This window comes from Protopterus annectens, chromosome 2.part0 (assembly GCF_019279795.1).
Source record: "Protopterus annectens isolate FY-2018-M chromosome 2.part0, PAN1.0, whole genome shotgun sequence".
Lineage (NCBI taxonomy): Eukaryota > Metazoa > Chordata > Ceratodontiformes > Protopteridae > Protopterus > Protopterus annectens.
Window position 1 is genome coordinate 1,816,169,201 of NC_056728.1, and position 23,986 is coordinate 1,816,193,186.

The 23,986-nt window shown below is 38.9% G+C and overlaps 1 protein-coding gene across 1 annotated transcript in view; it reads left to right on the forward strand.

Annotated features, from left to right (window-relative positions):
- The window catches only part of LOC122793641 (probable G-protein coupled receptor 139), an 878,014-nt gene that overhangs the window by 346,593 nt on the left and 507,435 nt on the right, over window positions 1–23,986 (forward strand). The window contains exon 2 of the mRNA XM_044061851.1: window positions 11,866–11,970. The gene's annotated coding sequence lies outside the window, so the exon portion shown is untranslated. The remainder of the gene's footprint in view (window positions 1–11,865; window positions 11,971–23,986) is intronic.

A 23,986-nucleotide genomic window follows, 5' to 3' on the forward strand; every position in this document is an offset into this window, starting at 1 on the left:
TAGATTTCAGATGTGGAGGTGTTTTATTGCTTTATGACTTCTTAGCAGATGCAAAGAACTGAGAGATAAGTATTTCTCACACACAGATGTGAAATTCTGTTAAGTTTCTGTTTAACATGGGACCCCACTCAGTTTGGGTTTCTAAAAGGTAGATCATGTCTACTAAATCTGATTGACGTCTTTGAAGCAGTCACCAGAGCTGTAGATGGGGGCAAGGTAGAGCACACATCCTATACTGACCTCGCCAGGGCTTTTGATACCATCTCCCACTCTAGAATTATAGATAAACTCACTAAACTAGGCATAAATTCCTATGTCACAAGATGGGTGGCCAACTGGCTCACTGACAGAACCCACACAGTAAAAGTAGCTGACTCCAAGTCCAGCTTCAGACCAGTGATGAGTGGAGTACCACAGGGTTCAGTCCTGGGTCCTCTCCTGTTCGGTATCTACTTCTCTGAAGTGCAGGACAACACAGAAGGTCTTTGGCTAACAAAGTTTGCAGATGACTGCAAACTGGGAGCCATAATAGAATCACCTAATGATGTAGACATTCTACAAAAGGGTCTCACAGCGACAGATGCTTAATGTCAAAGTCATGGCCTCAAGCTCAATGCTAAGAAGTGCATTGTCATCCCCTTTTGGAAAAACTCGGTACCCAAGAACTACCACATAGACGGTAGCTCACTAAACACCAAAAGTATGATAACAGACCTCAGGACACAGGTGGACAGTAGTCTCTCCTTTGATAACCACATTGCCACAGTAGTCAGGAAATTCTTCTACATGAAGCACCTCATCACAAAAGGGTTCTCCTCCAGAAAAAAGGAGGTAATTGTTACTCTCTACTCATCCCTCATTAGACCCATTACAGAGTACAATGCCCCGTTTGGCATGTATCTCACAAGACACCTACAACAATTGGAAAGGCCACAGAAACACCTCACTAAGAGGATTACTGGCTCCACACAGATGCCATATGCAGACGGTCTCAAAAAACTCCAGCTCTACTCCGTCACTTATCACCTATTTAGAGGCGATCTCTGCCTAACATACAAAGCTATGTCAAACCCATAGCTGTTAGGCATGCTACACTTAAAGAAATCCCAATCTCTCTGAACCACACGCTCCAGGGACCTAAACCTTGTCACCACAATAAACAGAACATGCTGGAGGGAATGATTCCTATCCCAGAGACTTCCCATACTCTGGAACAAGCTACCCATTTTTGTCAAGCAAAGCTCCTCATTGGCCTTCTTTAAGAAAAATCTTGACGACTGGTTGGGAAATAGAAAATTCACCCCGGAGATCACTTCTGTGGCACTGCTTGACAGGGGCACAGGAAAATAATTTTCTTGGGTGGCAAAAGCCAGGGAACCTTTTTGTCTAGGCTTATATAGGCCCCAGGGCCAATAGCCTAGTACCTACCTATAAACCTATGAACTGAAGTCAGGTGACAAAGAGTGATGTCATCCAAACTGGCCCAGCAGTAATGTTTGATATTAATTTGGGAACTCTTTCAGAGAGAGACTGTGCATTTTGTATTTTGTCTTTGACCTGGAAATATCCACTTATCATCATCATCTGCACTTGCCTGTCTGTAAGTAAGTTCTAAGGGCATGCTATTTCTCTTAGATATATATAGGAATATAGTAAATATTAGTTTAGATGTTTTCTGTATTTATTTCAGACTGTCCTGCAATGTTGTTTTAAAATATTTCCTGTGATTTTGAACTCTGAAGTCATTGTGTTGAGTTACTGAGTATTGTCTTGTTCTTTTATTATTTATTATTAAATATATTTAAACCTATCTTTGTGGCTGATATTTGTGAGAGATATTTAAGGTCTTAGAGCACTGGCATATGCATTTGGTCACACTGTACAGGTCACTCCTAATAGTCTGGTGCTTGGTCAAAACTACCATTTGGATTATTAGTAACATTACACAGCAGGATTGGACACCTTTTGTTAAGGGCCTTAAGTAGCTGATAAAGAGTTGGCTGGTAACAACTGGAACTACCTTATAGTCTGGGCAGAATGCGGGTATTGCTAGTAAACCTGTGCCAGCCTTCCCCAGGTGTGGCTGTGTGTTTGTATATAAATCAAATCTCAAAGTGTGTGTATGTTAGCTACTTGGGCAGGGAAACAAAGCACTGGTTGGACAGAGAGGGTGCTGGAGGTCTTAGCTTGGCCACTCAGCTGAGATGTCAACCTTATAGCTGTGACAGTGGGGAGTCTTATTGGGGATCTGGAGAAAGAGGGAAAAACCAGCCCCAGACTGACTGTGATCTCTATGTGCTCTTAACAGGAATTGTGCTTTAGTGTGTGTGTGTGTGTGTGTGTGTGTGTGTGTGTGTGTGTGTGTGTGTGTGTGTGTGTGTGTGTGTGTGTGTGTGTGTGTGTGCCAGTGGGGAGTCTTATTGGGGATCTGGAGAAAGAGGGAAAAACCAGCCCCAGACAGACTGTGATCTCTATGTGCTCTTAACAGGAATTGTGCTTTAGTGTGTGTGTGTGTGTGTGTGTGTGTGTGTGTGTGTGTGTGTGTGTGTGTGTGTGTGTGTGTGTGTGTGTGTGTGCGTGTGTGTGTGTGTGTGTGTGTGTGTGTGTGTGTACTTGTCATCGTCCCATTGTGTATGTCCCCCACTGTTGCCAGTGGTGAGGATTTAGGCTCCTTGATTATTGGGCCAGTGCAGTGACATCACAACATAGAATACAGTTCTGTATAAATCATATCAATATTCACAAATGCCATAGAATTATTTGCAAAATTCCAGATAGCTGGGCTGGCAGCATGAACCCCCCCCCCACACCAAAAACTCAAACTAATTTTTAAAGTGACCCTTGAGAAACGCTGCTTGAGAGGGTTGAGCCTATCTGGGAATACCTTATTCCATTCCCTGTCTTGAGACCCCATTTGAGTTGGCATTGCTAACCCCATTGCAGTGTTGCCCTGTCATATCATATGCTTGCAAGCCTTTGCTCCACCTTAGTAACCTGGCATTTTGCTGGCTGGCTTGACGTAGCCATGTTAAGGGATTGTGGTCTGTAACTAAAGTGAATTTCCTTCAATACAGAAAAGGCTGAAGTTTCTGCAGTGCCCACACTATGGCTAGGCATTCGTTTTATACAGCTGCATAGCATTCCTCACTGGGTTGGAGCCTACGACTGAGATATACCCCGGGGTGCTCTTCTTCATCTGAGGAAACCTGGCTAAGTACAGCCCCCACCCCATATTTTGAAGCATCCACCTGCACAACACAATTCCTTGCTGTAATCTGGAATGGCAAACACAGGGGGTCCTCTCAAAGCTTATTTAAGCTTCTGGAATGCCTGCTAACATGCTGGGGTCCACACTACCTTATCTGGTTTGTTTTTCCTTGTCAGGTCTGTGAGGGAAGCAGCTATGGTACTATAATTGGGGAAAACTTTCTGTAGCACCCCACTGTCCCTAAGAATGCCCTTACCCGCTTTTTAGTAACAAGGGCAGGCCCCACTCTATGTCCCTGGTAGGAGACCTCTGCCATACCCACCTAACATTTGCTGGGCTTAATGGTCAACCCTGCCCTCTTTAGTCTGCCAGCACCTCCCTAACATGCTGAAGGTGCTCTTGCCAGGAATGACTGTAGATGGCAATATCATCTAGGTAATCAAGGAGAAAATCTCCTGCTCCTGCTAGGATATGATCTACCAGCTTCTGGAAAGTTACTGAGGCATTTTTCATCCCAAAAGACATCTTTGTGAACTGATACAAGCTAAAAGGAGTCACAAAGGCTGACCTCTCTCTAGCACTGGGAGTCAAGGGCACCTGTCAGTAACCCTTGGTAAGACCAATGGTGGTAGGATACTTAACCCCGCCCAGCTGCTCTAGGGCTTCATCTTTCCTAGACATGGGGTAAGGATCTGGCTCTGTGTGACTATGTAATTTCCTGTAGTCCACACAGAACCTAGTCTGTCATCCTTCTTTGGTACCAGCACAACTGGGGAGGCCCAGGGACTGCTGGACACCAGGATTACCCCTAGTTCCAACATTTCCTGTATCTTCTCCCTCAGAAACTGTTTGACTCTCTCAAGCACCTTCTAAGGGGCCTGCTTAATAGGCCTTTGGGGTCCTGTATCCACATGGCACTGCACCAGTTGGGTGCACCCTTATATCCTAGTGAACATGTTCCCAAACTCCTGTAACACTGCTTAGATTTCTTGTATCTGGGTAGGGGATAGCTGCTGGGACATTGCTACCCCTTCCACCAACTCAGTTCGAGTCTCACTGAGGAGATGAGTCACCAGATCCCCTTCAGACTCCTCCTTACATCCTCTGCAAATACTCAGTCCAAGGGCCTCCCTAGCATGGTAAGGTTTCATCATATTAACATGGTGCAATTTGTGCCCCTGCTGTCTGCCTAGCAGTTCTACCATGTAGTTAACATCACTGACCTTCCTTACCACCTTGTAGGGTCCCTCCCAAGCTGCATGCAGCTTGTTGTGTCTGACAGGAATGAGAACCATTACCTGCTTCCCTATAGCATACTCCCTAGCTCGAGCATTCCTGTCATACCAGACCTTTTTCTACTGTTGGACTTCTGCCAGGTTCGCCTGGGCCAAGCCCATGAGTTCCCTGAGCCTTGTCCTGAGGTTTAGGACATATGCCACAACAGACTCCTTGTGGGATTCACACTCACCCTCTGACTCATCTCAAATTAAATCTAGAGGTCCCTCACCCTATGCCCATAGAGCAACTCAAAAGGTGAAAGACCTGTGGATTCCTGTGGCACCTCTCTGTAAGCAAACATCAGATGGGGCAGATATTTGTCCCACTCCCTCTTAAACTGGTCTGCAAATGCCCGTAGCATTGTCTTGAGTGTAGAGTTTAACCTTACAACAAGACCATTTGTCAGGGGATGGTAGGGGTTGGTCTTTAAGTGCTTCACCCCATAGTACTTCCACAGACAAGCCAGCAGGTCTGACATGAAATTAGCACCTCTGTCAGTCACTATTTCTTTTGGAAAACCTACCCTGCTGAAAATCTCTAACAAAACATTTGCCACCTTTTCTGCCTCAATGGAGGACAGAGACACTGCCTCAGGGTATGTAGTAGCATAATCTACTACTACTAGGATATACTTTTTCCCTGTGGAAGTTGGGGTACTCAGAGGGCCCACAATATTCATAGCTACCTTCTGAAATGGCTCCTCAATCACAGGCAAAGGCATCAAAGGAGCTTTCACCTTGTCTCCTGCCTTGCCTGCCTTTTGGCACTACTCACAGATCCTGCAGTACCCTGTTACATCCCTAGAAATCCCAGTCCAATAAAAGTTCTGCATAATATGTCTCTTTGTATGTTTTATATCCATATGACCTGCAAAGTGAATATCATGGGTTATGGCTAGAAGTGCCAGATGGTAGGCTCTGGGCACTGCCAACTATTATATTCTGTCACCCTCTAGCCCTCCCTCAGGGGTCCACTCTCTATACAGTAACCCTTTATCCCAGTATACAGGTTCCCCCTTCCCTTGAGAATCAGGTGCCTCACTAGTTACCTCCCTCAGGCCTCGTAATGTAGGGTCTGAGATCTGAGCCTGTCTCAACTCTCTCTTTGTAACCCTTCCCAGCTCCCCTTCCACAGGAAGTCTGGTATTCTCTGACAGAGGTGCCTCACTGTCAGCCCAGGACTACTACTCACCTCTGCAATTGCAGTCACTCTGTCTAAGGGCACATCAGTACACACAAGTAGCTGTGGCTCACCTTCAGTCTCACTGCTACATGGTAGCTCCCTCCTTGAAGTAACCACCTCATCAGTCCTGGATGCAAGTGTGTAGTCTGTCTAGGTCTTCCCCAGGCTACCAGACCCACATGCTTGTCTCCAAGCTTGACTGCATGTAACTGCATGTACACACAGTACTGCATTATCAAAATCATTTCCTATCAGGACATCTGCAGGGATATCCTCAAACACACCTACTTGCTGGCTTCCTTTTCCACACTCCCAGTCAAGGTGAACCCTATACAAAGGTATTTGGAATAGGATCCCTCCTAAAATTTTGTCTGGAGTAGACTGTCCAAGCAAGTAGTGCTCCTCTTTATCCATTGCAAGCTTCACAATGATTAGGTCAGAGGCTGCATCCCTCTTAGCAATGGCCTCTTTCCCATTTACTAAGAAAGGATATAACCTCTTATGGTAGTTTGGTATCCTTGTTATCTCGAGACAACTTACTGCTGGAATTTTGCCATTCCCACTTACTGGCTCCCCCACTTCTTTTCCCCACCTTGCCTTCATGGACATCTATATGCTACATGGCCCCACTGGTTGCATTTAAAACATTTAACCCTTGGTCCTGGACATGTACCTGGACTAGTTGCTTCCCCTGCTACTGGCAGACTCTGTTGGGGCAGTCTGGGCTGCCCACCATGGGTTCCCTTAGACCCATGAGCAGCACTGGGTGTCCCTTTCCTCTGCAGTGATGCCCTGCTAGCTAGGTATAGGTCTCCCTTCTTCCCCAACTCATCTGCAGTAGTGCATTGTCTATCAGCTAACCAGATTCTCATGTCCTCAGGCAAAGTGCTAAGGGCTTGTTCCCTCATCAAAAAGTCTGCCAGCCCTTCAAAAGTGGTGACCTGACATCCGCTCACCCACCTATGAAAATAAGTGGTTAGTTTAGCAATATATTCACACACACTTTCATCTGCCTTGCGTCTATTCTCACAAACCTTTTTTCTATAAGCTTCTGGTGTTAACTTAAAACACTCTAAAAGACAGTTCTTTACAACATTATAATTTAAACAATCAGCATCAGACAGTTTAGAAATAACAGTTACAGCTTTACCATGGAGTAAGGGGGTCAGGAACCATACCCAGAGCCCTTGGTCAACTTTATACTGTTTACATACCCTTTGAAACATATGAATGAAACTATCAAAATTATCCCCCTCTGTAAATTGTGAAAGAAATGTATTGACCTTTGCTGTTTCTGGGGTTCAGTTACTCCCTTCCCCATTACCTCCGTGACTCTGGCAAAGAGTCAGTATCTCCTTTTCATGTTGCCTCTCATCTTCCTCAGCCTTCAGTCATTGCAGTTTCTCATTTTCCTCAGTCTCTAGATGTCTCAGTCTCTCTGCTGCTTCTATTTCCAAATGCTTGGCCTCCAGCTCAAGTCTCTTTAACTCCAGACAGATTTTTATGTCCACTGTGGAAAGGTTGAACTGTCCATTTTCTGAGAGTTGTACATCTCCAAGGTCAGTCTGATTGCCCTCCTGGTTGCTATGCTGTGATGTAGCTGTGCCCAAGGCTGTAATCATGTCTGCTTTAGTCAGGTTGGTATGCACCAGTCCTTTAGCCTGGCACATCTCAGCCCACTGGCTCTTTGTCAGCTTGCCATACTCCTCCACTGACATGGTTGCCTGCTCTCCTTGACTAACTAAGTTACCAAAAAGAAATAAAACAATTGTGATATGAAACTCTGAATATTCACTGCGTGGCTGACTGAGAGAACAAACACCTTCAGTGACCACTGTACACAAGCTACAGGAACTATAACAGAGGTATTTGGAAACTTTAAGGAAGTGGTCAGACTTAGGTGCAAAAATAAGAGTGGGAATAGGTGAGATAAAAGAGACTGAGTTCCCAGTGCACCTAGTGCTCCATGTTTGGAACATGGTGAAAAAGGCAACAGGTAATAATCTGGAGGAAGCTGGTAAAAAAAGGGAAGGAATTCTCTCCAGAGAGGCAGGGATAAGAGTTCTACATTGCTTAGGACAATTAATCCAGCAAGGATGATACTACCAATAATCTTCCTCATACTTCATAACATACAAATAGACTTTGTGAACAAAAGGCTACAGCAAATGCAAAACGACCTAGAGGATTGGGTCAATAAGGGCAAGGGGAAAAGTGAGAGTTCGGCTAAAATTTGAATAAATAGGAAAAGGGGAGCTGAGAGCTTCAATATATCCTGACATATGCACTGATATGTAAATATTTAATGGATAGAAATAGAAGAAAATGAGGTTGAGGTTAAGCGAAGGAGAATAAGGTAGAGGGAGAGATGAAAAAGCTGGGATACATACAATGAGGTGAAAGGAACCTCAGAAAACTATAGGGAACAGAAGGGTGGGGTGCAATGATAGGGAATAAAAATTAAAAATTCTAGAGGAAGAGTGGAATAGCTCAAGAGAAAGATTTGGTATGCAAAGAAAAGGATGGTGAGGAAAGACTTAAAACAATGGAGAAGATAAAACAGAAAGCAGAGTACCAGAAGCCCACTGGTAAAACTACTTAGTACTCAGGGAGACCTGAAAAAAGCAAGCAGAGAAGGCAACAAGGAAAAGTAACAGGCAGGAATAAGGACAAAAGGCGAAAGGATGGCAACTTTCAGAAAATGGAAGAGGTTAGGGAGGCAAAGGACCCAAAAGATCCATAAAACTTTAAGAGAAAGAATGGAAAATATCAAAGAAAAAGTAATCAGAAAGAAATGGCAAAGGGAGATGGCTGGGAGTTACAAAATGATGACAGAAGACAGCATAGGCAGTGAGGCATATGTATAAAGTACATGGAGTGGGAGATCAAAGCTGAGAATACTGCATAGATGGTGTCTTAACAACCATTAGATTGGTAGGAAGGCTGAAAGGAGAGTAGTTCAACTTTCTGTTTAGCCTCTGTTCTCTTAACTTTCTACTGTCTTTCCAATTTTATTTCTTGCCTAGTTTATAAATTTCCCATGTATTTTTCGAGTCTATACTGCGGTGGTGGTGCTGCGGTAGCGTTGTCGCCTCACAGTAAGACGCTGACTGGTTCGACTCTCTGCTAGAGCATCTTCTGTGTGTTGATGTGTGAATGGGCATACCTTCGTTGAAGGTTGTGCGTCAGGGCTGGTAACTCAGCACATAAAAATCAACTGCCAATCATTAGCGGACCGGAGTTCCGCTGTGGCAACCCCTAACTGGGAAAAGCCGAAAGACACAACAACAACAACAACAACATTTTTCGAGTCTATATCACGTTATCGAACTTTTAAAAGTTCAAACACCAAATGGTCAACACCATATGTTCGAACTTTAAATGTTTGAAAATGTAATAAAAAAAAACACAAAAAAATTACCTGAAGGTTGTAAGCAGGGAGGCAATCACCCCTGCACCCCCCATATGGGAGGCTGCACCCCGCACACCCGGCGCTACTTAAATATACCAACTTCAAGATCACACTACATTGCAGGAAAGGGAAAGTTTCCCTTACAGAGATCTCTGTTGAAATGTTAGAAGTTTTACAAGTTCGAACATGTGGTTTCGACCATATGACTTTCGAACTTGTAAAAGTTTGACAATGTGAATGTGACCCGTATTTTTCTGTTATATCAATTGTCTTGTTTGTTTCTAACAATTCTGTCACTATCCCTTAACACTTTCATAATGCATTATTCTGTTTTTACTTGTTGGCCTAATAAATACATAGCTAGCCAACAATGTATATAATCTGTAATCAGTATTATCATTGTATACTTGTTTTACATTGTTAGATTTTTTTTTTGTGTGTGTATTAGCAAATGTTTTTATTCTTGTAATGTCCATATATTTTGTAACTCTGGGGCTTTTCTCCCCGGGTCTCCACTGAAAAAGGGCCTCGGCCCAGATGGACCAACCCGGTCAACAAATGTCAAATAAATAAATAAATAAAGGACACGTATCTTTTCTCCCTTTTAGAAAAATCTCTGCCTCTTAATCATAACTTTCATTTTCTTTTTATTATTTGCATATACTTTTCTTTCTGCTTTATAAGTTCCCATTTCATTTTTTCAGTTAAATCCTCATATTTACTTTTTGTAATATGTTTTTGTTTTTGTTAGAACACATTCTGTCCTTAAATATTACTTCTTATGCTTTTTCTTAAACGCTAACATTCACATTGACTAGTTTTCATAACAAGTCATCATAATAATTAATACTGACACTGGTGTTGAATCCAGGGAAATGATCAGCTCGAAAAAAAATGAATCCATTAAGTCATCTCTCAGATATACGTAGAAATGTGTTAACTAATGCTTTAGCTAGGCGCATATCCAGTGAAGGTCCACAGCATAATTTTAAGTTTAGGATTTTAGAAGTCATTTATATTCATGATAGTGGGGGAAACATTATTAACAAAACAGAAATGTGTGAATATAAATGGATTAATTTTTTTTTGAGCTGATCATTTCCCTGGACTAAACACCAGTGTCAGTATTAAATCTATTTTGAAAGATAAACATGATGTTATTTAACATTTTTAAGTAATTTAGTCTGAATAAGAATTGTGGTATCATTCTTTATATTTGTTTTTTAGTATTAGGCGCTTTAAAGTATTATAATGGAGATAATTTAATGTTTAAGTTGATTGGCTGCAGGTTTATATAAAAGGTTCTTAGTGACCTTGTGTCTCACGCACTGATGAGTTTTTGCTTGAAAGCTTTGTTATTCATTTTATTAAATTGGCTTAACTTGAGGGCATTGTACTTGTTTGTTTTATTTTTTGGATTGAAAAGAAAGTGTAGTGTTGGTGCATGCACATGTCTGTGTGTGTGTGGGGGGGGGGGGGTGCATGTATGTGTGTGCATTGCGGGGATTGCAGAATTCCAGGCCCTGGAAAAAGTAAGAAATCTAGACAGTTAAACAGCAAGCCATTGGAGCAGTAGTGTGGTCAGGCTCAGGAGAAGACTACTTACTAGGGTAGAGATAGCTCTGTGTTTAATCTATTAATTAGATCAAACGTGCACATGCTGAGCTGCCATATCTAATGTAAACTGTACATCAGAATATGAATGAATGACTGGCTCTGCATACAGCTCATGGTGAGTGACAGATACTGCTAGTAATTAGTAACTCATTAACCTGACTTGATCTAAACTTAATATAGTCTCTGTTGCCTAGTTTCTCCTGTAAAACAAACATTTAGCTAAAATATTACTTTTTTCTTTGTCAGACATTTCTAGCATATTAATTGCAGTATACTCCAGGTACAGGGACTTGGTCATCACTGTGAATACAGATCAAGTTAATTTTGCTGTACAAGAAAAAGTTGCTGTTTTTCAGGAAAATCCTTTCTCATTTAGTTCTGCTACTTGTTTTGTTACTTTCAAACTGAAGAGCAGGAGCTCACTGTGAAAGCTAATGAGATGCAAATATGCAAAGAATATTCAGAGTATTCTACCTATGTGTATAATGCATTGGCAATGTGGTAAGTAAAAGACTTATCATGGCAGCTATTACTGAGGAGGTATGGCAGATCCTATGATAAGGCAACATACAATGACAGCAACTAATTGAGTAGTTCCTTATTACCCATGTATCTGTTTAATTTGCCTAGTTTTCTGTTTTATTTATTTTTTAAAATATGTAATTTTCTAGCTGGTACTGCTCTACTAGTTTTCTATGAGCAAACCATTTAACTTTCCTCACTTTAGCACATCTCTTTCTTTGAAAATTAATCCCATGTAGTCTGGATTTATGGAGTATCACCATCATATGTTAGAGCTGGTGTTCTTGGTTTGTTGTATATCGTCATCCAGCCACACACTGAATATCAGATTTATCTTTTCAAGTGCTTATATCCTCATTAGGGAAATAAATCAGTTTTTCATAATTTGTACTTCACCAATCTTTGTAACATTTCTTTGTAACATTCCTACTTATTATTCTGTGTATTTATTTGCATCTAATTTTCTAACTCATTTTCTAAAGGGTGCAGAATAGTCCAACTTCATTTCAACTAGTAGTTATAGAGTGTGAATAAGACCTTAATTTGTTTTCATTAAACAAATCTCATGAAATGTAATCAAGTTAATTTTGCCTACCCAATGTATGTGATGTTGGGATTAATGCATATATATATATATTTTTTGCAGATTCAAGTCAGAGAATGAAAGATCAAAGATCCAAGAAATGTGTGATGTGATTTGCAAGGAAAGGCAACTCCTAATGTGTCACCACATGCAGTACAGTCAGTAAAGGTTAGTTTTTACAAACTAAAAAGTGAACAAATTAAAGAATATAACCACCAACCAAAAATATTTGCAAAACCACTCAATAGCAGATGAGAGACCAGGTATAATTTGTAAGTTAATATATTACACCTGGTTTCCCATCTGTTGTTGAGTGGTTTTATATATTGTTTTTGTTTTTACATCACATATTACTGTATTATATTTCATTGCATGTAAAAAACATTGCATAAGCATCTAAAAACAAAAAAAAAAAATCAGTCCTACTGTTATGGAAGCACTTTGAAAAACATCACACACTCTGTCAGCTTCTGGTCTTGTTTAATAAAATTTTAATGTAATCATATGGGTAGAAACAAACAGTGTGGTTGCCTCTTTTTCATTAGCCTTTTTTTCCATTTGTAGCACTCCACTAGTAAATGAAAACACACTGTAACTCAATATATAATGTACAGTTTGCATTAAAAGGAATGTGCCAAGACTAGACAACAGTGGTCTGAAAAATAAGTATATGAAATACAGTTGTATATTTGATGCTCAATCTGATTTTATATTACAGACATGTTTAGAAAATGTCTGCCAGTACAGAAAATGCAGTCCTGCGTTTTAATTTAATCTAAACTCTCATACATGTACTGCACAAAAATGGAATCAATTACAAATGATTACATACTGTTAATGGAGAGCTATTTTTGCCCTTTACCCTAACATTGTGGGCAAGTCATATACATTTTGGAAGAAGACTGTCAACTTTCATGACAGCAGAGACAAGGCTGGCAATGTGTTTTATTTCAAGATGAGTCACACGACTTCTAGGCCAGTGGGAGTGATTTTTGGTGTAACTCAGGGTTCATTCCTGACTGAATAATTAGACCACTTCAGAACTAAACATATACTGAACACCCACTACTTGTGTCTTTGAGTGGAAGTACAAATATTGCCAGGTTTCTCCTAGGAGTGCTTTTAGTAGATGAACTCATTTTTAATAACTTCCTGCTTGATCTTACTCAGTCACAAAGGTCTCCTATTCTGTACAGTCCCTCTCTGAATGAAATATTGACCCTTTAGGTTCTTTAACCACAGTCTTCAGACTGTTAACCCCCAGTAAGGAAAATAACATCTAAAGAGACAGCCATTAAGGCAACCTTCCAAGATGAAAAAAAATCAGACAAAAGACTATCATGATAAATTTACAGACGTGACAAACTTGTTAATTTAGGCCGCAAACCTGTCAATTGTCCAGATTTTCCCAGAATATCCAGATTTTCCCTCATATTTTAGTCTGTTCCTCATAAAAGCTGAATTTCTGGCAAATTGTTAAAGACTGAAGTCACTAAATAATGTCAGCCATTTGAGTTTCAGACTTCGGTTTGTCGCCTCACAGTAAGACACTGTCCGTTTCGATTCTCAGTTAGAGCATCTTCTGCGTGGAGTCATGCATGAATGGCCGTACCTTCGTTGAAGGTTGTGCATCAGGGCTGGTAACTCGGCACATAAAAATCAACTACCAATCATTAGCAGACCAGAGTTCCGCTGTGGCGACCCCTAACCGGGAAAAGCCAAAAGACACAACAACAACGTCCTTCAGAAAATGCATGCTAACCAAAAACCTGTTATTCTAGCACCTTTCTAAGTTTATAAGAGCAACATGTAACACCTGCCCCTATTTTGGGACTTTGCCTCCCATTATTTTGGCTTTGTCCAGAGGTTGACGGTATGATTCAGGGAACTCTTTAAGTGTTTTATGCTCTAACATTACATGTTTTGTCAAGCAGTTGCATGTTTATTAACTGATTGATTTCACCTTTTTAATGAAAATGTCATATCTGAAAACAAATGCAAGTAAAACTTAGCTGTCTTTATATGTTAAACATTAAAAAACAAGTAATATCTGCGGTATCCCCGAAGTCTCAAAACAACCCACTAAACAAGTGTAGTGGGTCCAAAAACAAAACAGTATAAGAAACTTCTCTGTGTGGAAGATTTTCAGTCCATATATCTAACTAATCACTGAATATTAATCAGATCAGACAATAGTAGTAGAAGTAGCGAACTTAAACTCGTCTTAAGTCAAAACAAAACAAACAATAATAATAGAAAATATATAATTGTATAGCATTACTAAGTATTCAAAAGTAATTCAAGCAAGGCAGGCAGTCTGTTTCCAGTCGAAAATCCTTTAAGTACACAGACAAGCAATCCAAGTAAAACAAAAATAGAGTAATAATTTCCTCACAAGCTTTTTAAATATATATATATATATATATATATATATATATATATATATATATATATATACTTTTTATCAGGCATGTGAGTGGTTTATTGTGCTGTAAAACAAAGTGTTATTGGTACACATGTTAAATTCACATCCCTTACCCCATCAGTGTGACATTGGAGCTGGTCCTGCCCTACTTAGTAGCTGTCATAATAATATAACCCTTATGTACTTTAAATAAAATTTATAATGATGTGGTACCTCTTATTTAACCAGATTATTAAGTAGATTATTAAGTCTATGATTTTATCCAAGACAATATACTACATGGCTGGAAATATATCAACCTTAGTTCATTTGGCAATCAAAAAATATATATAAATATATACATATACATTTTGCATGTAAAAATCAATTTCTGTTTTCATAACCTATTGTTAACAAAGATCGCTTTCGTCCTTCTAGATTTCTTCAGGTCTGTGTACAAGAACCCTTTGTTTTACAGCACAATAAACCACTCCCATGCCTGATAAAAAGTATATATATAATATATATATATATATATATATATATATATATATATATATATATATATATATATATTTAGAAAAGCTTGTGAGGAAATTATTACTCTATTTTTTTTTACTTGGATCGCTTGTCTGTGTACATAATAAGTGATTTTTGACTGGAAACAGACTGCCTGCCTTGCTTGGATTACTTTTGAATACTTAGTAATGCTGTACAATTATATATTTTCTATTATTATTTTTTGTTTTGTTTTGTTTTGTCTTAAGATGAATTTAAGTTCGCTACCTCTACTACTATTGTCTGATTTGATTAATATACAGTGATTAGTTAGATATATGGACTGAAAATCTTCCACACAGAGAAGTTTCTTACACTGTTTTATATTTTAAACATTCTGATAATTCATAAATTCACAACAATAACTATCTCACTGAGAATGAATATAACAACTGAATCCATTTTGCAGGATCAGTTCCCACACTTACTGAGTGACCAACAATATCTTTGCCATTTCCCAGAACTGAGTCAGATTAACAAGGGGGCTGACGGAACTGCAGCTCTAGGCTCACATACCTGAAATAGGCCCTGCTTCCTCTAGTACTATTTTAGTCTGCTGTCCTTTGCTAATGACACACTAAATAAATAGTGCAGTATAATTTTTTTTCTCCAGGCCCATGAGTCTTATAATCCAGCACTGCCTCAGGAATGCCTTTTATGTTCCATTTTGGTACCTGACTAGGTGAAACATTCAAAAATTCCTTTAAATGAATCTTGACTCATCAGGTTTTGTTGTCAGTTTACAACCGAGGCTACACATTGCAGACACAAAAATAACTCCCAGCCAGTCACTTTTCTTAACAGAATGTTTACTGCATGCCAGGAACCAGACCCTGAGGAGGCAGGGTTTGTGATTCCTTCACACAATGGCACACATTCATCCCTGCAAAACCGATTGGATATGGTTTAAAAAAAAAATACCCCCAAACAATTGCAGGGACGCTAGCAAAATCCAAGAGCTCAGACCAAGGCAGAGGGCTTTTTTGTTGTTATGTTCATAGATTCAGTTCTGAAAATTATGGATAAGGTTACCCCACTTGGGGTTTGCTTTAGACACATCCAAGGTCTTGAAGTATGTGGCAGTAACATCCAACAAATAAAGTGTTCTTGATGATTATATGTGTATTTTGTTAAGCAGATATATTTCAAGTGTCTGACAAGGTATTTACTGGAAAGCTTTTATATGTATGAGGACTTTACACTTAACAGAAGCATACCCTAACGTTCTGCTAAAAGATATCTCATTATCATCTTTGCTAATTATCTTAGAGGCACTGTGGCCAAAATTATATACTGTATCTCCTGACTAAGGGCTCCTGTTAGCTTGAAGGCTCAGATAACTGTAAAAGCTATTGACATCACCTCAGTGTTCCAGTATATACTGCAATAAGGTGATAATATAGTGGTACTTTAATACACACCTTCAAATAATACTTTCAGTGCAGGGCACCTGCAGATTAGTTTTCAACTTGAGGAACAGTTTATTTAAAATTTCTTATCAACCCCCTCAGAAACAAAAAAAAATATTTTTTTTTTATTCAAAAACCTTGGGTCTGATTTCAGACTTTTCCTTTGTCTTGTCCTAAGGTTGTAATCCACAACTGGGATGGTGCCTACAGTCAAATAACTTGCCTTTTAGCTTCAGTGGAATTTAAAGCAGTTGAAATATGTGGCTTCAGTAATCAAGTTTCATATGAAACTGAGTGCGTTATATGGTCTGCTCTCTCTCCACTTTATAGAATCCAGGTTTGATACTCCCAGTAAATTGCTTTCTTTTGTTCTTACATACAGCAATATGTGCAAAGACTCCTTTGTGTCAGTGGCAGATTATAATAAGGGCAGTCTGAGTGTCTGCCCAGGGTCCGTAGTTTCATGGGGGCCCATACCTGGCTGCTCAGTATAATATCTCAGGCAGTTGTTTTGTTATGTTCAACATTGCAAACTAATTTTAGTTAGCTTATATGCTAAACATAACAATCACTTAGATGACGTGTTTTTATTGATTGGTGAAGAAAAAAAGAAGAAAGCAAGCATTTAAGTACCTCCTAAGTATTTTATATTTTTGACAGTGCTCAGGCATGCACAGTACTAGACAGCATTGAAAAGGGAAGGTCACTAGTGCGAATACAGGAAAACAATATTACTGAAATGTTTGTTTTTTCATGCCTGTGGTATTATTTAAATACTTGTTTTTAGCTATCACCAACTTTCAAGACTGAGCCCTTACAAACCCTGTGAGGAGATATGACTGTCTATATATCTTCAGGCTAAGCTACAAATGTACTGAATAGGATGGAAATTAGCTTATAAAAATTTTAAAAAGAAATAACCACATGCTACATAATTACCATGTTTAGTTTATTAATTTCTTATTTCTGTTTTCTGATTGATATTGATTGTAGACATACACTTAATTTTTCTCAGCCCACTGCTGTGTAAATTTATCACCCTACAGATCACAAAGTGTAAGTTTTAAAACTTATCACTAAACATAGGTCCACAGAGCCTATAAGCTCTCTACATTCAGAGTTATGCTGTGCTAACATTTGTTACATACAAGAGTGATTGTTGGCCCAGCACACATCCCTCCTGTCTGTATCTGGGTATTGTTTTTTTTTGTTTGTTTGTTTTTTGCTGTGATCAGCTTGTCTGCCTTTGGAGGATTCAGCAGGAATAGGGCTCTGATTACTGCTCACTGCTGAGTAAAGTGGATTAGGGACCGATCATAAAAACATAATAACTGAATAGTGTTTTTCTGAAAATAATGCACAGAAAGTTAGTTGGCTGCAAACACCATGGAAAGTATTTTTGTTATGGTGGTTTAGCAGAACTCCCCACACCACCAAGATGATCATTCACTGTTATTTTCTGATCCTTTACTGCTAAACTCTGAAAAGGCAATTTTTTTGTTGTTTTTTTTTTTTTCTTTTTTTTTTTTTCGTAGCAAAGCTAGGTACACATCTCTGAACCCTGATACAGATGGACTGAATTTGATCCTCCACTTTCAGTGAACCAGTTTGCTGAATTGTATTTAGTAAATATTTTCCTGCACATGTAACAGTATACTGTTTTTTTACTCCACTGATCCATGAGTCATCTGGCAACAATAGTTTTTAATATGGGTTATAAGAATGGAGATGTGATTTCCTAAATGGGGATGGAGATTAAGTACATTCATTTACAGTGGAGAAGGTTGCAGCTGCAGAGTCGGTGTATCTGATATGAATATCTGATTGTATACCCGTACAAAAAGACATGATCAGGAAAAAGGGTCACAATCTGATTTATTTAATACTAAAGAGTCTGTATGTAAATGTTAAAAGGGCCATTACCCTGGCATAGGGTTGTAGTTGTGCATAGATCAAACCTACTGCAGTTAGAACAGACATTTTCCCCCAGTGACACATTTGCCCAAATCACAAGTCCCAAACAAAAAATCCTTGGGTTAGTCTCTTGCATGTAGTTTCTTTATAAAAATCAGCATGACCTCAGGTACTCCAACCCAGGAAGAGAAGTTGATCCAGAGATCTTATTCACAGTCAAATGTTAAGCCAAGCTCCTGACAGCACAGCTTTCTTTTTGCCGGGCATCATTTTATAAAATAAGGTTCACGCCTCCAACAGCTGAACAGCAGTGCAGTACTGGGATCCTTAACTGGCTGAGCCAACTTGTCTGCTTTCTAACAATGCTGAGCACACTGTTTATTGAGTAATCCTGAGTTCTTCTCCTGGATCTAAGAATGTCACCGCCCCTCCTCGGAAAAATACCTATTGTCAGGCAGGATAAAAAAAGTCTGAATTTAAATGTATCCTTACAGTGAGCCCCACTCCTGAAAATTAGTGGTAGAAAGGCATCATTCCTTAATGCTAAATGTCTCAGATCTAAGGTCAATAGGTCTGGGAATTTATACTCTTAGTCGTTGTAGAAATTAACCAAGTGAGCTCTCTGCAGGTGAATGTGCAACTCCGTTGTCACTATCCTGTGTTTTGAGTCCTGCATGACCTCTAGTAAATTCGGTTTATCTCAGCTATAGTGATGTCAAGCCATTCTGGCTGGTCAAGTCTATGACATCTGTCTGTAACTGAACTGATCAGCATGCTTAGAGTGAAATGGTATGGTTGCTGCCAGTGAACTGAACCTTCGATGTAGTCAGATTTTTAGATATGTACCTTGACTTGTACACTAATGTGACTCTCCCCCACATGTAGTACCCAGCATACCACCTTTACCTTGGGCTGTGCATGCTTCTAAACGGCATATTTTTAAGTAACTGTAAAAAAATCTTCTGAAATGACAGAATTAAGAAAAAATTTAGCCAACTGGATGTTTTAGGACAAAACTTTAACAAGTTATATCATTTTATAAAATAAAACCATGGTAAACAGTCCACGTTTTGTATTTAATTTCTAGCAAATCTTGTCTGACAAAATAAATTATTATAGCAATAACCCACGCCTGGGTGTGGGTAATGCGGGATTTACCCACAGTTGGCATGGTTTGGGACCAAACAAAGACAACCGTGGGTAAATCCCGCATTACCCACACCCAGAAGTGGGTTATTGCTATTATACTATGACATTATTTAAGAAAAGAAATAATTACTTTTCTTAAATAATGGCATTGTATAATGCCTCTTTGTTGCCCTTCCACAGCTGTCTGGTATCCGCGGCAGTTCTGATGTACTGCGCATGCCTACGCAGTACATCAGAGCTGTGGCCAAAAGCAATGGAGAAAGCAAGATCTCCATTGTTTTTTACTGTTTTGCTATGTTCAATGGGTTTAACATAGCGAGACAGCTTTAAAATAAGCAATGGAGATCTCCGTTGCTTTTTTTAAACCTGTGTCGCTATGTTAAACTCTTTTAACATAGCGAGACAGTGTTTTAAAAGAGACTTATACTAATGGAAAAAGTCCGGTCGACCGGACCTTTTTCCATTAGTATAACTCGATTTACAACGTGCACGCTGGCCAATCAGCGTGCACGTTTTGGAATATTAATGGGGGGTCATGGTATAATTTTAGTACATGTACACTGCAGTGCATTTTGGTGTATTCCTGGCTATACCTCTGCTACAAGGAATAATATGAAGACGGAAAGAGCCTGTTATGGCAACAATAACACTTGTTTCATGGAAACAATTGCCATAAATATGATTTCTTACACACAGCACTTCATAGGTTCCTGAACAGATGCAGTGACGAAAAACAGTAATGGATGGGTTACGCAAAAAAATGTATTAAGCATTGTATGAGAAAATTAATTATTGTACCTAATTAAGGAATTGTCTAAAAATTCAGTTCTTTTAACACTCTGTTAAGATACTGCATCAGCCTTATTGTTGTGCTGATGAAATATAATTCTCTAACTGCAACATCCTAGATGGAAAATTAATATTAGTACTGTTTAAATGAAAAGGAATAAAAGTAAAGTCAAGAGATCTCCATAACATTTCTTTAGTGTTCCATTATGTAAATGATCCATGAATGGCTATTTTATAAAGTGAATTGAAAAGCTCTCAGTGCCAGTATTTTATCCGATAAACTCAAGAGATAGGAAGTCCGCCATTATGCAAGTGCATGGTGCCTTAGCAAAAGTGTCTCCACAACACAGTGGGGTATAATTCATTCTTGCCCTCTAGTCCCTCACTTTGTCGAGTTTGCATGAGCTCACTCTCTTTAATTTCTGCAAAATGTTCTTTATTTGTTAATAATACCATGACAGGAATGGACCCCATTCCTAAATCACATCATAATTAAAGTTCATGAAATCAGTTTTGCTTCAGTCTTTGATATTTGCCACATGCCTCACAACCCGCAGACATTGCAAAGGGGAACAGAGAGTCTTGAAAAACAGGAACATCCAGTCTAAAATTGGAGCATCTAATTAGCATAAAATCTGAATACCAAATAGCACACAACTCTTCATGCTTCCAGTAGGAATGTGGGATATTACTCAGAAACACATTAAAAAAAAACAAGAGCGACAACAATTGTCAGAGACAGTATCAAATCTGAAGACTTTAATAAATGTCATTTATTTTTGATTCAGAAAAAGGGAGAAGCAAGCTGTGTGTCCACTTCCTTTAAATTATCATTACATCTAGTATGTCAGTCATGTAGCATATGCAATAGACAGCATCAAAAAATCGCATGTGATTTGGGAGGAAATTGTATAAAGTGGTAAATCAGACCTGAAAATAGGGACATACCTCCAGAAATAGGGACATCCTAAATCAGGCCTGAAAATATAAGTGTTCCTCTAAAAAAGGGACAGTTGAGAGGTCTGAGTACTTTTCTCATCTCTGCTCAGTTTCTGACTATGTAGAGTCTGTACTTTCTCTCTGTGTCTGTGAGGGTGTTTGCCTCCCTCCCAAAAAATGGCTGTTGATTGGGTATACTAAATTGTCAATATCTATGTTATAAGGTTCCATGACTGTCCATCTTTATTTTATTAGTTTTATTTTTTTTAACAATGGGCCTGAATAGTGGTGTTTTTCTTTTAAGTGCTGTTGCTCTCGTGGCCCAGTTCATGACTGAAGAATCCAAGAAGAGTTTCTGTTACTGGTTAATAAGTAAACTGTTACTGGTTAATAAGTAAAATAACCTCTAAGAGAAAAATGTGTGCTTTCTTAACCAATCGTGTATATTGAGCATTTTTAAGAGACCATTTTACACTGCAATACCTCATGAAAGTCATATGCAAAGTAAAGGAAAACTTTTTATTGTTTACTGTTCTTTACTATACTTTTCTAGTGAGGCATCACACACCTTGATCAAAGAAACATTTCAAAATGCATCTTTTGGTGCACTTTCAACTTCTCAATCACCTTCATAATGAACTGGAAAACAATGTTTTACTTTGAACTAACCATCTTCAAAAGAGATAATAGTTAACACTATGAGACAATTAACAACATTTTTCATGAACACGTCAACATCTTTTTCCAATAAATTAATCTTACGGCAGCAAGGGTGATGTGTAACAATGACTATGCCATGCTGCAAATAAACTCTATTGATTAGTCTAAGATTAATATGTGCTAATTTTTCATTTATGCCTCTCTGTTGTTTATAGATGATGTTGTGTCCTTAACCTCAGGTGACTCTAATCTCCGGTCTGCACAGTAGTTGTTTGTTGCTGAGTATAAAACAACTGGAATGATAATTAGTACCTCCAAATCAGAGGCCGCAGTTCCCTTCCAGGTAGGAGTGGATTGCTCCGTGTAGGTGAGTGGGGAGCAGCTACCTTAACTAGAAGAGTTTTAAGTGTCTTGGAGTCTTTTTCATGGGTTAAGGCTAAAGATAGAGAAGATCAGGAGACTGGCCAGTACCCAAGGTCAATGGTGACAGTACCTCAGGCACTGCACCAGTCTGTGATGCCTAACCAAGGACGGGTTTATCAGAGAGAGCTATCAGTTTATCAGTCAGTGTAAATTCTGCCCTCCATTATGGTTGTGAGCTTCAGCTACTGACTGAAAGGGTGAGAGCACAGATAAATTCAGCACATTTTTTTTACACACAGGGCAGATCTGCTCAATGGCCATGAAATAGACAGGAGTTTGGTAAACAGGGGATCTCAAATTATAGCCACAGCTTCTTTGGATTGACAGGAATCAGTTGAGATGGTTTAGGCACCCTGTCAAGGTGCATCTGTGTGCCTCACACAAGAGGTTTGCTAGGCATGGTCACTGGAAAGAGGCCTCAAGGCAGACCCAGGTCATGCTTTAGGAAATAATACTGCTTGGCTTGCTGGGGTGCCCACATGATGAAGTAAAGAGCATTGGTAAAGATAGGGAAATTTGGCCTACTATCTTCAGCTTGCTTCTACTGCAGTCCTCATCAGGACAAATAATTTAGAAAATGGAAGGATTACAGGATGGGTATCTGGATGGATACATAGTTGGATGCATGGATTATTGATGGATGGATGGATGTTATGGATATAATACCATGGTTAGGAGAGACTTATGCAGGGATGCCAGTTTGATCCTGAAGGTGAAGCTTTATAAGATTACTGAAGTTTTTTTAAGTTGTATGAATAATGTGCATGCACAGTGACATAGTGATACAACTAGAAAGTGATATTTGAGCTCTATTCCTTTATACATTTGAAATAAAATAACCAATGTTACAGCTTGTAGACTGGATTTCATTAAATGTTTATTCTTTACACTGTTGAGTTCACCTTTTTAATTATATGGATATGTTTTATACTAACATTGAGAAGGATGTACTATTCAGACTTGTTTGCATCCTGCACTTAGCTTCAAACTGTCTAGTTTTTGTGTATCTGTTTCTTGAATTCTATTTTAAGCTAGGCACTGCCATTACTGATTTATGTATCCCCATTCTTCACATTATAACTTTGTACATCTTATTTGCATATTGTTTTCCAGTCGGCTGTCCTGTGATTTGGTGGACCTGTAAATTGGATTGATTCTATTCCAGTTTATTGTAGTTTTGCTGTTTCATTCATTGCACTGAATGTGCTGACTTATTTTCAAGTCTTTGTTTAGCTTCTCTAGCTTTGATATTGCTCAGGACATTATACACAAAAAAGACATTATAGCTCTAATTCGGCTTACTGCTAATCACCTTCAGTAGATTATAAATGCTGGAATGGCTGTGTTCGAAATAAACACATTTTTAGTATATGGCTTAAAAATCTTCTGGCACTGAACTTTCTTGAATAAAATCTTACAACATCTACATTTCTAGCGTCTTGCACATACATTTTCTACTGGAAACAGTAATATTGTCTTCTAATTTGATGCATTCACAATGAGTATTGTATTCTCTAACCCATTATTTTCAGATGAAATTAATCCTGATGAAACAGTGTACAACTTAAATTAGCACATCCTGTTTTTGTTGTTTCTGATATAGAAAAGCTGACTAGATAACTTGTTTTGATTATAAGATTTAACAGTGAATGATGAAAGAAAATCAATCATATCTCTCACTTCAAGATATTTCACTGTTACTCTGAACGATTTTAAGTAAGTAGTTGTACACTAAAACAGCTAGGTATGTATTCAGGCAGGTAGGTAGGTAGAGCTGGATCATGGTCCAATGAAGCCTTATACAGAAAAAATGTACCAGGGATCCCCAACCAGAGTAATTTCTTATTACTTCTCTACTTTTCCCCAGCTATTGAGCAATAGTAATCCATTCCACAGTAACAGCAAAACACACACAGGCATGCCAATCAGGAAACCAAGT